Source organism: Rhagoletis zephyria, unplaced genomic scaffold, assembly GCF_001687245.7.
Source record: "Rhagoletis zephyria isolate East Lansing unplaced genomic scaffold, Rhagoletis_zephyria_1.1 Rzeph_scaffold_00292, whole genome shotgun sequence".
Classification (NCBI taxonomy): Eukaryota; Metazoa; Arthropoda; class Insecta; order Diptera; family Tephritidae; genus Rhagoletis; species Rhagoletis zephyria.
This window is the reverse complement of record NW_016157376.1, coordinates 150109-164270: the sequence shown is the minus strand read 5'-3', so window position 1 is coordinate 164270 and position 14162 is coordinate 150109. Positions and strand designations below refer to the sequence as shown.

General features: G+C 36.1%; 1 protein-coding gene across 1 annotated transcript in view; it reads left to right on the top strand.

Moving 5' to 3' along the window:
• LOC108358752 (uncharacterized) overlaps positions 1-14162 on the top strand; it is a 181723-nt gene that overhangs the window by 72711 nt on the left and 94850 nt on the right. The window lies entirely within an intron of this gene.

The window sequence follows — 14162 nt, the reverse complement described above, 5'->3', positions numbered from 1 at the left end:
CAGTTGGTGTTATTTGAAGTTAGACGAGGCTCAATTTCGATATTTTGGGACTGTTCATGTAGTTTTATTAATATAGGGCAGTGATCGGATGATAGTTCAGGTAGAGTTTCTGCTGTTATGTTATTCCTGTATATGTTTCTTGTAATTGCGAAATCTATAAGGTCTGGTATCTTCTTTATATCGGTGGGCCAGTAAGTAAGTTTACCAGGAGATGTGACCTCTAGTCTATTGTGCATGTTTATAACGGTATTGTATAACTGCCGCCCTTTGGGTTAATAAGGCGTGATCCCCAGTACGTATGCTTTGCCTTGAAGTCGCCTCCTGCCAGGAATCTATTACCCAGGCTATCAAAGAAATCTTTAAAGTCATTTTCAGAAATTAAAAATCGCGGTGGGCAATAAATAGCCGATAGATTTAAGTCTCGGTCGCGGTTTCGTAAGCATATGGTAGCCGCTTGCAGACAGGCTGTTGCTTTTGAGTCTAGAATATTGTGCTTTAGGCGATTTCTAATCAGCACCGCTGTGCCTCCATGAGCTTTACCATCTGGGTGATTTGTGGCATAGAATTTGTATCCAGGTATGGAGAAATTATATTTATTTGTTAAATGTGTCTCGGACAGCAGCACAACATCTATGTTATATTCAGTTAGAAATTGACTGAGTTCTAATCTACGCTGGTTTACACCGTTAGCATTCCATAAGCAAATTTTCAATTCACTCAATTTTTATTCACTAAAATTTGCAACATATTTTGCACAGTAGACATGAATTGAGTCATACAATGGGTAAGATTCAATATCATTCCTTCTATTCCAAAAGTAGGGGGGTTCGGCTGCATTTGCTCAGTATTATTCCTTTGAATATTTCCAAATGTTTCTTGATTGGAGTTTGATTTCACCGTGCTTGGCTGCGTTTGTAGTTTTAATGCGTCGGCAAAAGAAACGTTGGGAACTCGCTGCGCGTTGGCAAAAAAGGCTCCTGGTGTAGTGGTTGATGGCGTGAGGTGTTGGTATGTATAAGAGCTAGTTGGAGTGGTAGAAGAGCGTACGGCTGTGTTGCGCTGATCCATGCGAGACTTTAAATCTTTGTATACAGGGCATCCCCTATAATTGGCGGTGTGGCTACTTCCGCAATTACTGCATTTCTTTACAGCCACATCAGCTTTGATAGCCTTGCAAGAAGCGGAAGCGTGAAGGTCGCCACAGGCAACACACACTGGACGCAGGGTACAGTATGTTCTGGTATGCCCAAATACTTGACAATTTGTGCACTGTACGGGACCGTTTCGCTTGTGCGGCGCCTCCACTGTTATTTTTCGGTGTAGAAGGTATCGTAGGTTGTAGATTGGCTGCACTGCGTTTTTATTCATTGGCTTAAGTTCTACCTTAAACATAGGCTGAGCGATTTTTGCTCTGTTGATAATATTGAAAACATTTGTAACAACAAATCCTGACTTCTCTAGAGCATGAGCTTTTGAGCTGGTACGTATAGAAGTTTTTCTTATCGTCATTATGGCGTTTGGTTACCAACCGGTAATTTTCTTCAGTTAGAATCTGAAGTTTGGTCTCTTTAATGCTGCCCTTGGTAACTGACGTTACGTGGAACGTATTGTCTCCAATAAGCTGAGTTAATTTATTCACGAGTTCACTACAGTTTTGCTATCGTAAATAAATTGGGGGCGGTTTGGGTTTGGCTTTAGAAACTTCATTCGGCTCTTTGTCACATTCATTGTCCAGAATCGCAAACTTATTTCCCAGTAGAGGGTTAGTGTCAGTGGTTTTCGTTTTTGCAATTTTTGATGGATTTGCAATTTTTTTCTGCTGTGGGCTTAATTTTCGTTAGACTTGTATGGTAGTTTGGTTGGTTTGATGAAGCTTTTGGTAGGCAAAAATGTTTTGAAAAGTCAATCAAAATGAGTATTAAAATTTGTTCACTTTGCGTTTACACGCTGAAAACATTGCTTTCACTTGCTCACACGTATAAGTTTTCTTTGCTTTTTCCAAATTTTACTAAGCACACAATTTTCCGCATACAGAAACTGACTTCCCAAAGCTATGATCGATCAGCTGTTGAAATTGAACAAAAATTTGCCTATCGTCTTGGAAGAAAAATTGGTGTTAGGCAAAGTGTGAGTGTATGCAAATTGAAACAAAATTTATTGAAATGCATAAAATCTCAAATTTTGTTTTTTCAAACATAAAAATTTTTTGAATTAATCTCAAAGGTATTTTTACATACATTTATTACAAACGTTTTTTTTTACACAATACGTTAANAAACATTTGTAACAACAAATCCTGACTTCTCTAGAGCATGAGCTTTTGAGCTGGTACGTATAGAAGTTTTTCTTATCGTCATTATGGCGTTTGGTTACCAACCGGTAATTTTCTTCAGTTAGAATCTGAAGTTTGGTCTCTTTAATGCTGCCCTTGGTAACTGACGTTACGTGGAACGTATTGTCTCCAATAAGCTGAGTTAATTTATTCACGAGTTCACTACAGTTTTGCTATCGTAAATAAATTGGGGGCGGTTTGGGTTTGGCTTTAGAAACTTCATTCGGCTCTTTGTCACATTCATTGTCCAGAATCGCAAACTTATTTCCCAGTAGAGGGTTAGTGTCAGTGGTTTTCGTTTTTGCAATTTTTGATGGATTTGCAATTTTTTTCTGCTGTGGGCTTAATTTTCGTTAGACTTGTATGGTAGTTTGGTTGGTTTGATGAAGCTTTTGGTAGGCAAAAATGTTTTGAAAAGTCAATCAAAATGAGTATTAAAATTTGTTCACTTTGCGTTTACACGCTGAAAACATTGCTTTCACTTGCTCACACGTATAAGTTTTCTTTGCTTTTTCCAAATTTTACTAAGCACACAATTTTCCGCATACAGAAACTGACTTCCCAAAGCTATGATCGATCAGCTGTTGAAATTGAACAAAAATTTGCCTATCGTCTTGGAAGAAAAATTGGTGTTAGGCAAAGTGTGAGTGTATGCAAATTGAAACAAAATTTATTGAAATGCATAAAATCTCAAATTTTGTTTTTTCAAACATAAAAATTTTTTGAATTAATCTCAAAGGTATTTTTACATACATTTATTACAAACGTTTTTTTTTACACAATACGTTAATTCTTTAATTTAAAAGCCCGAATTCGTTTTGTTTAGCTTTAAATATTGGTATGCATGGTTAACCAACACCGTAAACAGTATTATACTGTAAATGTGTGTAGCTAAAAACCCCGTAAATTCAAGAAATTTCGTTTTAATGATGAACAAAAATTTGGTAGTTTTGAAATTGATTTGGTAGGCATTTTGGTACCTAAAACTAACTCAAGTGGCAACACTGATCAATACCCGTTTGAGTCAATGTACGGGTTGTTGGATTAAGTAGGTCAACTTGCGCTGAGCTGCGTTGCTTGGCTTGGGTTGGTGCCGAAATTGCCGTTTGTGCAGGTGTGGGTGAACTGCGTTGTGAAACCGCTGTCATTGCTGAAGTCGTGGTTGTAGTCGTTGTTGTGAGAGCTGCGCTCACCGTTGTTATTGTGCTAGTAGCTAAGCTAGTGCTTTGTTGTTGCGTTAGAACAACTTGGCGACTGTGCATGCCAATATGTAATGCACGAAGTTTGGGGGGAGGGAGAGAACGATTTATCGCGATCAGCATTGTTTGTGGGGGAAACGAATGAAAAGTAAGCATTTCGTCGATCAGCTGAATGCTTTTGGTCAGCTTCTGTTACGGCAAGGTTTATTTCACTGCACTTGGTGCTTGTGTCATTATTCGGTAGGCGCGGTGGGGCCGGAGCTGCTTTTATTTTATTGTATGTTGGCACATTTATTTGAATTTCTCGCGGCATTGCGAAAATTCTGAAAAAGTCGTTTATAATTATAGGCAAATAAGCAGATAGCTTATTTATGCCTAGTATTGTATTTTCGCGTTGGTTCTGTTTTTTTTTCTCTTTTCTTTACGTGAATTATTAATAATTTCTCGGCGGAGCGATTAAAAAACACGTCCGCACAGGTTGACAGTCGCATTTTTTAGCAGGTGGCAACCCTTTTTATGTTCTAACCTAGATAAAAACCTTCTCCGCGGAGATATGAATACGTAGGTATCAATGTTTCCGCAATCGGACCTCGATACCATAGAGTCTATATATGTCAAACTTCAAGCAACTTTATTTTCGTTGTTTTCGTCGAATACTTGGACATCCTCCCACTCTATTTACTTGATTTTAAACATTTACAGTTTTAAATATTGCAACACGTCGGTTCTAAACATTTTTAGTTAAAATTTTCATAAAAATAATTTTGGCCGCCTAAATCGGTCAAATACTCCTTTGTGCGACGTGAGAAATAAAAAAGCGATTTGAAAGCAAATTCGGTTTTGGCTGAGATTTTTTTAATTAGAAATGTCAAAATATATGCATTAAAAATGTACAGTAATTTACCTCATTAATACCACATTAACCGATAACGATAATTTTTTTCTGGTGCCTCAGAGGAGGTCCCATACTAATTTGGTTTACATCCGATCATTGGATCACGAAGAAATTAACGGTACTTCTAAATTTGTATATGAGAATTGAAGTCGGTTGTGTTTTTTACTTAAAAATCACTTGTTATTGTAACAATTGAGTTGTACCGAGCCCTACAAAAGAATTTATATTGCATAAAGTTTGCTTTGAACTTATTGAAGAGTTAAAATACAAATTTGTAAGTTACCTTAATTGCATGCAAATTTTAGAATGCGACTTCGTCTTTACACCAAAATTGTAATTTTTTTTAATTATTTTTAACCGACTTCAAAAAGAGAAGGAGGTTATCTATTCGTCGGAATATTTTTTTATGTTCATATGTTACAGCATAACCAATTATCAACCAATAACAATTATCGAAATCATTCTTTTTTAAAGGAAAGGTGGTACTTCAGAGGTGGTCCCATCCTAATTTGATTTAGATCCGATTATTGGATCATGAAGAAATTTTCGGTAATCTTAAAGTTTTACATGAGAATTGAATTTTGTTTTTTTGCTAAAAAATTACTTGTTTATTTAAACCAGAGCTGCTCACTCCATAAGCACTCGTAGCACATTTGTTTTTGTTTTACAATTTACAATTTAAATATAAAAAAATTGTTATCGCCCTCCGGTATGCCCTGTCATATAAACACAATTCATATAGAAGTGCCTGAGTTTCATATGGAAGGGCAAAGCAAACGCCCTCCCAAATGAAGCTCAGGTACTCCAGTAAAATGTACAAATTTACACAAGCAGATATAGAATGAAAAAAACATAAAAAATATGTCAGCACTGAAAAAAATGTATATTATAAATTGATTCAATATTCGTATATACTGAAAGTGAACACGAAACTTATTGAAAAAAATATACGGCGGTCATTGAAGTGTGGAAGCACGAGATCCTTTTTGCAAAAATTTTGGGTGCAAAGCGTGGTGTATGTTGTGCTTTGTAATTATTAAACGATTGACGAAATATTACTTGCAACGTCATTGTGTAACTTGCCACCAAAACTTTTTGGAAATTTTCAAAGGGGATATAGAGTTCAATGTAAATCCCTGGGAGCAACACATCGCGTAAAGCTGATAGGATTGCAGACATTTTTATAACGTCAGATTGCAGAAAAAAGAGATTTCGCGACTTTTAGGGAAAATGTCAACAAATATCCGACAAACTTCGCGAAAAAATAAAATAAAATTATAAATTGAGGTTAGAGAAACTCCAATCTCATGTCCTTGGTTTAAGGTGCCCTCATTAAATTTTATTGCATATTGCTTCAATGGTGCTATCATTTATTAACGCTTTAAAGTGGGACTTTTATAAGTAAATATTTAGCTTGAAATATGATGTAAATATGTGCAAGGATTCCTCCCACTAAATTTTGGAACTTTTCAGGCACTAGGTCGCTATCATTTCTTAAAGAACTGTATTATTCCACATATGTATATGTAAATACTCTAATTGTTTACAATTTTGATTCAATAATCGTTCAAAAAAAATATACTTGTATCTTTAGCTTTATTTAAATTACAAAAAAAAGTCTCAGTGTACACATAAATTTTGTAGATATATTGTGATATCACTTCAATATAAAAATTTTGAGCAGCCCTGATTTAAACAATAGTCTTCGAGTGTCTTCTGTAAATCGATAAATTGTTTTAGTGATGAATTAATTTTTGTTTTTTCTACAAAACCTCAGTGAACGCTAAGCATACCTAAACCTAAATTCAAGTACAAACTAAGAGATAGTAATTGTTTTACCTTTTTTAAGTAAAAGACTGTTTATCAAACTAACAAAACTAAACTGAAAAGGACGTTCACAGTTGATAAAATTATCGAGGGTCAACCAGCAGTTTACCAAAACTACCGAAATTAATGTGAAGACACCCAAAGTTTTAATTTGTTGCATACAGTTTTTGAATTGGAAATTGATTGTGAATTCAAAGAAAAGAAACTTACAATTAAACGTTGGAATTTAGGGGGGGCGGGGGTGGGGCGGGGGGGTTTCGTGAAAATAGGTATTTGCGCCCATGAAAATAGGTATTTGCTAATTTTATTAGCCATATAAGATAAATACAGTATATTTTGCTTAGCTGCCCATCCCTCTTTGCATGAAAAACTTGTGCGCTTAACCGAAAAAAGCACTTAAGCGAATTTTATTTACTACTTCAATGGGAAAGGTATCCGAATTCCTAAGAAACCAAATAATGGAGGAGCACTTATCACGTAGAAATTACTGCAATCCAAAAATGTTTCCGAATGGTATTCAATTATCCATATAACTACATAAAATGCTGGCCGTTTTCGTTGTTCTGTGAGAAGAGCAAAATAAATAAAAGTTTGTAAAATTAGGATAAGTGTAGAGCCAGTGCAGATAAACGTAATACTTGTTTGATAATTGATAATAGTAGCAAATTTTTAAGGCGGGTATCGCTAATGTGCAGGTATGTTGAATGCATCTATCGGAGCAGTTTCCTTATAAATTAAAAATAATTCCGTTGATGCGCAGTTTGGGGTAGGTATCTTAAATGTGCACTTAAGCATAAAGGCAGCAAAGCAAAATATACTCTACCCATAAAATCATTTTTTAGAGTTGGTTTGTTGATTCCGGGCACAAAATGTGGTTTTTTGCGTTCCTCACGCCCCTATTGTTTATTACAGTGACGTAGCCAGGACTTGGCGAAGGGGGGAGGAAAAAAAATGTGCATCGATAACTTAAAGTTGTGACATTCTTTCATATATGTATATATGTGCCATTTTTACCGTTATATATTTTTTCTCTACTCGTTTATTCCATGGCGTATTCATGCCATTAGAGTGCTCTTTAATTTAAAAAATATGGAAGGAATATGAAAGAAATGTGCAGACAAAGTTTCTCAACGACGTTTCCAACCAATGTTTCTTCATGTTTATTTTCACCAAAGTGCACCAACAGCCGCGGGGTTTTTGTTTTTAAATAAACGCTTTTTGGTAAAAATGAAACGGCAGTTTCAGATTCCTTTTGATGGTATAAATATCACTTTTAATTATTTTAAATGCTGCTCTGCGACCCCCAAATTCACATTGAAAAAAACGCTGAAAATCGCCAACCTGAGAAAACTGAGAAATTACTTTTCTATATACAACCCAGACTTTTAGAAAAACTTGGCTTCATCAATTCCCCAGCCGACTGCCCAACAGTGTAATTCAATTAGTTAATAATTATTATATTATTTCCGTGTACTTAATATTTCTGAAAATATATTGTTCTTAAAAAGCCTTAAAAGGAAGCAATTTTAACTTTCATCTCCTTTTCGGCACTATTTTTGCAGTCCATTAGGTACAGTTTGAAATTTTGAAATTCCATCCCTGGCTGATATAGACATAGATTACATGATACGAGACTCAGCATCCAGCCAATCAGAGCATCCCATGATTTTGTGCTCTAATTTGACAGTACTAACACACCATAGGGAGCTAAACAAAATGTCCTAGTATATTTCGCAAAAGGTCTGAAAAGACTAGTATGTATAGGCTCAATATTCAAATGCATAATCCACCAACTGATAATTTTATATATACATTAAAAGATATTTTGTCATCAGTCTGAAAAAAAATTATAAATCAGAAGGATATAATAGTATTATGTTATTAATTCAAAAGTATAAAATTTTATTTCATTGACGAAATCATCCCCCCTTCCCCCCCAATTCCGCTCTCCCTGGCTAGCCACTGGTTTATTACGTTCTCTGTATTTTTGCATGCGTTAACTGTAGGTGGGTTGTTTTGTTGTTGCTTTTCATTTATTTTTACTTTGTCGGCTAAAGAGACTGAGTTTTCGTTTAAAGTAGGACGTATTTGATTTTTTTTTGCACGTAAGAGCACTTGTTGTCAGTTTTAATGGTGATGATTTGTTTAATTTGCATGAATTTTGGGAATGTTTTGTTTGAAGAAGGATGGGAGCCAGAGCAATTCACACATAACGTGCGAGAGCATGGAATTGGAGAATGCGGTGGAAGCGAACATGTGCCACATACTGGGGTCTTAGTACAGCGTTTAATCGTATGACCGAGTAACTGGCAACTTTTGCACCGCATTGGATTGGGGTAGAATGGCCAAACTTTTGTGGTATATCATGAAACTTCGATTTTCTCAGGAAGATGATACCGATCGAATGTAACGCAGTCTGCACACGGGTCGTATAGCTTTTGACGCGTATTAGATGCTACATACGGTTTTACGCTTTGATGCCGCACACGTGCATTTAAATGGATGGCTGTATACGAGTCGCCAGCTTCACGAATTCGTCAAAGCAAGCTAGCTGCAAATCGCTTGTCGTACAGCATTGTAGCGTACGTACGCTTAGAAAAGAGAAAGAAGTTTGTTTACAATTTTCCGTGTGCGTGCATGCATTTCATAAAAAAAAACCGATAAAACAATAAAATTCGTGCAACTAATAGAAAAATAACTGAAAATTAATTAAAGAATTAATAATTTTGCATCACTTAACATTTTTTGCCTGATACTTTGATGCCTTGAAGTTCCTTCGTGTGCAGATCTTGAGGAGTAGAGGAATCGTTGCCGCATAACAAATTTTATACGCGTTTAAAGCTATACGAACCGTGTGCAGACTGCCTAAGTAGTATTACCCCGATGTAACGCCTTGCCGTCTCTTAATTAACCGCCCTATTCCCACAACACTAACAAAATTCATCATATGACTATTGTCACAATTACTGTGCCTAAAACACAATATAAACATTGTTTCGCCGTTGTCACTTACTCAGTAGGTCATAACAATAAAACTGACAATTGTCATAGGACAGCTTAAAACAAATTTGCGGCATAGTATTAGGCGCAGTAGTAAAGGCAATAGTCAGCCGCTGAGTTGTGTCAGTGGTGTGGGAATAGGGCGGTAAGTTATATTTTTGACTAGCAAATACCCGGCGTGCTTCGCGACGCCTCGTGAGTAATTTTGCATCAAAGTTAAGGAGAAACCGTATTGAAACTCAAATGGGAAAACCGCTTCAGGGGAAGAATTTTTCCTTTATTAGTATCCATAATTCATCTGCCCGACCACTGTAACCCTAGTACGTATGTATGTACATATAATGTGTTGTAATCGATTGGTCATAATAATAAAAGTTAAGATCTATCTTCACAAATCAGTGCGGTATCATTGCCAATCAGCATCGATCAGTGATACCAATTCACACACATCCGTAGCATGTCGTCCGGTACTTTCAGCAAAATGAAGTTCATTGAAACCAAGAAGACTTATTTTACTAATGTTTAATTAGCAATTATTGCCAAATTATATAATTCTGGATAATTCCGCACCAACTCGATTAAGTTTCTCTCCATATCAAACAAAACTTGCAAGAATACCATCAGCTCGTCAGTGAAATACACAAACAAATCTTTGCCGAGTTAACTACACTCTAAAAAATTTGTGTTTAAATTTAAGCATATTAAAAAAGGTAACCAGTTTCCTCTCTTAATGTATGCAAATTTGCACAACATGTTAATCAATTTAAATACTGCTTTTTAACTTTTACTTACCGTATGTGTGGCGTACAACAAATTTGAAATTTGTTTTTTGAATTCTAAATACTTAAGTCCAAATTCACAGTGCGTATTTAACTCAGAATCGACAGTTAACTACAGATTTGCAGTACAGCAATGTGAATTTGGCCCTTAGGGCCGTTAATTTAACTATTTTAAAGTATAGTTAAATCATTAGTTAAACTAAACTACACAAATTTCTATAGAATTTTCTCAGTGTTCACAATTATACAGTCTACACATCAAATGTTTAAAATTTGCTCTAAAAGTGTTTTGTTTAAAGTAACGCCTATTAGGAGAGGTTACCAGTTTCTTCTGCTAATGTGTGCAAATTTAGACACCGAGTTAATAAAGTTAAACACTGCTTGTTTACTTTTGCATACCAAATTTGTCGCGTAGAGCAAAATTACACATAAAATGTACTTAATTTTTATTCTTAGTAGGGAATGTATTTTTGCGTTAAAAACGTTTGCAATTTTAAACATTTCATTTGTATATTTTAAACATCTCATCTTCAAAAACCCAGTCTTGAACATCTTGTGTGTATACTTACACAAATTCTGTTTGAAAATAAACACTTTTCAGTAGCAATTTTACATGCAGTTTTTAGAGTGTATAAAAAAATTGCGGAACGAACACTGAAGCAGCACTGACAGTAAAAAACGGCACTGTGCCGGACGGTCTGAGCAACTCTATTTGGGACTGCGGCAACGATATTATATTTTTCACTGTCACTGATAGGTATGGCACTGATATGTGTAGATAGACTTTTATTGTAAAAATCACCCATACAATTGATTTGAGGTCGATAAATAAACGCAAATCTAATTCCGATTGCAGGCATCGTTCCTATTCGCGCCGCCGCTATTATTCTCCGATTACGGGCCATTGCCTTGCACGCACTTGCTAATTTATCAACTTCGCGAAAACAATATGCCAAATTCCCATGAAGCCCAACAAATAGACATACATATGTACATCATTGATTTGCTGTTGTTTGTGCATGCCACTACAGCGTTGGAAAAATGGAATTCGGCGAGACAGAGGCAGGATTCCCATAAAAATCAGGGCTAAAGTACTTTACCATATCAATTCTAATTTGAACATAGTTATGCACATATGTATGCATGTATTCAAGTCTAACGCAATTGATTGAATGTTGATTTGTTGAAGTTGAGTTTTGTTTTGTGGAGAATTTGCATGAAGCGAAACAGACATTTCTTTTCTGTTATTTATCACGATCCAGAAAATCCATTCGCGGACCGCTAACCCTCTCTTCGGTGATTTGACAGCATCCACCCAACCGCTGATGTCATAAAATACTTTTGTTGACATTCACTGTTGCCAACTTGATGCTTTTCGCACTAAATTTAGTGGGTATTCAAAACGCAAAAATTTTTGAGTTTGGTGCTTGGTGTGTTTTTGGTGCTTTTGTTTTTAGTTTGAAGACACCATATTAGAAAATCTTAAAAAAATGGGAGCAAAATTTATAGCAATCGTAAGTGTGGTAAGCAACTTTACAAAAATTAAAAAAAAAAATCATGGCACAGTGACAATCATAAGCGACAACAAAATATATGGCAGCATCTTCAATCATGCCAGAAGAAATCGACCGTCGTGCGAGAAACATGGATTTTTATTAATTTGAATCGGCATCCTTACAATAAAATTATGTATGCATATAAAGTCCATAAAATACACCAATAAAAATTTGGTGCTTTTTCAAATTTAAAACTTGGCAATACTGCCTTTCGTTCGATGCTTCCTCTTTTTCTTGTTGAGTTCGTCTTGCTCTCTCATTCTGGTATTTGTTGACGTCGCGCCCAGTTGCTCTCAGCTCGATTGGTGCAATCTTGTATTCTTGGTTATTTATTCTGTATGCTACTACAGCGATTTAAAATAAGGTTTCTGCTGCGTAGCGCCAACTTTTTTTCACGAACTTCATCTTTATGAAATAAAGGAAAAGAAGAAGATCAATGTATGTATGTATGCCATACCAAGAAGCTTACAGTGAGCATACTGTGGTGAGCATGTGCCGATACCGCAGCAAGCAGCATTTTGAAGTAAAAAAAAAAACAAAATTGCCAAGCGAAATACACGATGTACAGCAGTCATGCCCAGCGCGGGGCACTTGCATATGGAATTCTGCCAGCGCAGGGCACTTGCTTATGGAGTTCTGCCGACGTTGGGCATGACTGATGTACAGTGTTTGTTTGTTTTGAACGCAGCGCTGCTTGTATATACATAAATTTCGCTTTGCGTGCAGCGCTGCTTGTACATAAATTTCGCTTTGCGCATACCTGAAGCTGGCAAAGGCTATTTTTTTACTTTGCGCTATGCTAGATGAGTATAAAAAATTATAATTTAAAAAACCAAAACCTCGCTATTACAATTTCCATTCGTACTGTGATCAGGTTACTTTAAGAATGGAAGTTTAAAGCAATTCCCATTCGTAATGTCATCAGGTATATAACTTGNATTACCTTTTACCTTCCTTTTATTAGCTCGGGTTTAAGTATGTAATATTGATGCGCCTAAAAGATGCAGCGATTTCTATTCTCAAGTTACATACCCACGGTGGAGAGAATACAGAGGTGGCGCCGATGACGATACCGCTACTCGGCTCTCAGTGATTTTGACAGAATCAGCTGGTTTGGTGACGTCATAGTAGAGAAGACAGCAGTAGTGATGTGCTGAGTCAATACTTTTAAGTACCCAATACTCTCGATACTCGGTACCGAAACATTTAGGTTTCGAATAAAAGCGCACATAGGCCAAAAATATGGAAAAAACGCCTAACAAAACCCGAATGTAAGAGCCAATAGAGCTTTTTTACTGATTCAAATGAAAGATGTATATATGTCGGTTCGATGCCATAATACAGAGAAACCCTTACTTGTTTGAAGCATTTTTGTTCCAGCTGAATCGGACGATATCATTTTTGTAGGCCTGGGACAGATTCTGTAACCAGTTAACGACAATTTTCGAATCGGTATCGGTTTTGTCGACGTTTGATATCAAATATTTGTAAGTCAACAAGTGCGATATCGATCCGAAACTTGTCGCTAACTGGCTACAGAATCTCTCCCCTGAAAGGCTTCTTCATCCGTCAAAACATTTTTCTTGAACCTTGGATCGACTAAGGTTAAAACTGATAAAATAATATTTTTCTGTGGCGATAAGTTCAAGTGTTTTAGCCGATATCATATAAATTAGTAATGAAAGTTTTTTCTAAACCTGAAATGCATATAATGGCGAGGGTTTAATGTAAATAATCGGTATCGGATACCGAAAAGGAAGTATAGGGTATCGAAATCTTTTTTAAGTATTGGGGACAATTCAGCACATCACTAGTCGCCCGCATTCTCGCCGCTCTCAGTTGTCAACTCTACGATGACGTCACGCTAAAATTACTCTCACGAATTCTGCTGCAATCGGCGCAATCTTGTATTCTATCATTCTTGTTACATACCTGATGCCAGTACGAATGGCAATTATAATAGGAAGGTTTTAGTTTTTTGAACTATAATTTTATTTATTTTGCGCTGTGCTAGATGAGTATAAAAAGAGAAGAGCGTAGAGAGAAATATGTATGTGTTTTGTTGATGCTCTCTAAACTTAAAAGCGTTAAAGGCAAACGGACTAGCAATGCGGGGTATTGTTGATCAATTTAATACTTTAATTAAACATACTCGTTATTAAAATTTCTTTTTAAAAATACCACTGTGTTTTACTGTGGTAGAAATATGTCATTTTAAAACTTGAATCATAGAAATCGACCCAGTACATCGGCTGTTTTGCTCTCACGTTTTGCTGGGCTTTAATTATACCCGAGCGCACTTGTGCACAAGGGTATATTAATTTTGTTCACATAACGGTTGTTTGTAACAGCCAAAACGAATCGAGATAGATATAGACAAATGTATACATAAATGATCAGGATGAAAAAAGAAATCGATTAAGCCATGTCTGTCTGTCCGTCCGTCTGTCTGTCTGTCCGTCTGTCCGTCTGTCCGTGTACACGATAACTCGAGCAAAAATTGAGATATCTCAACGAAATTTGGTATGTAGGTTTCCCTTAATCCAAGGTAGGTTGGTATTGAAAATGGGCGAA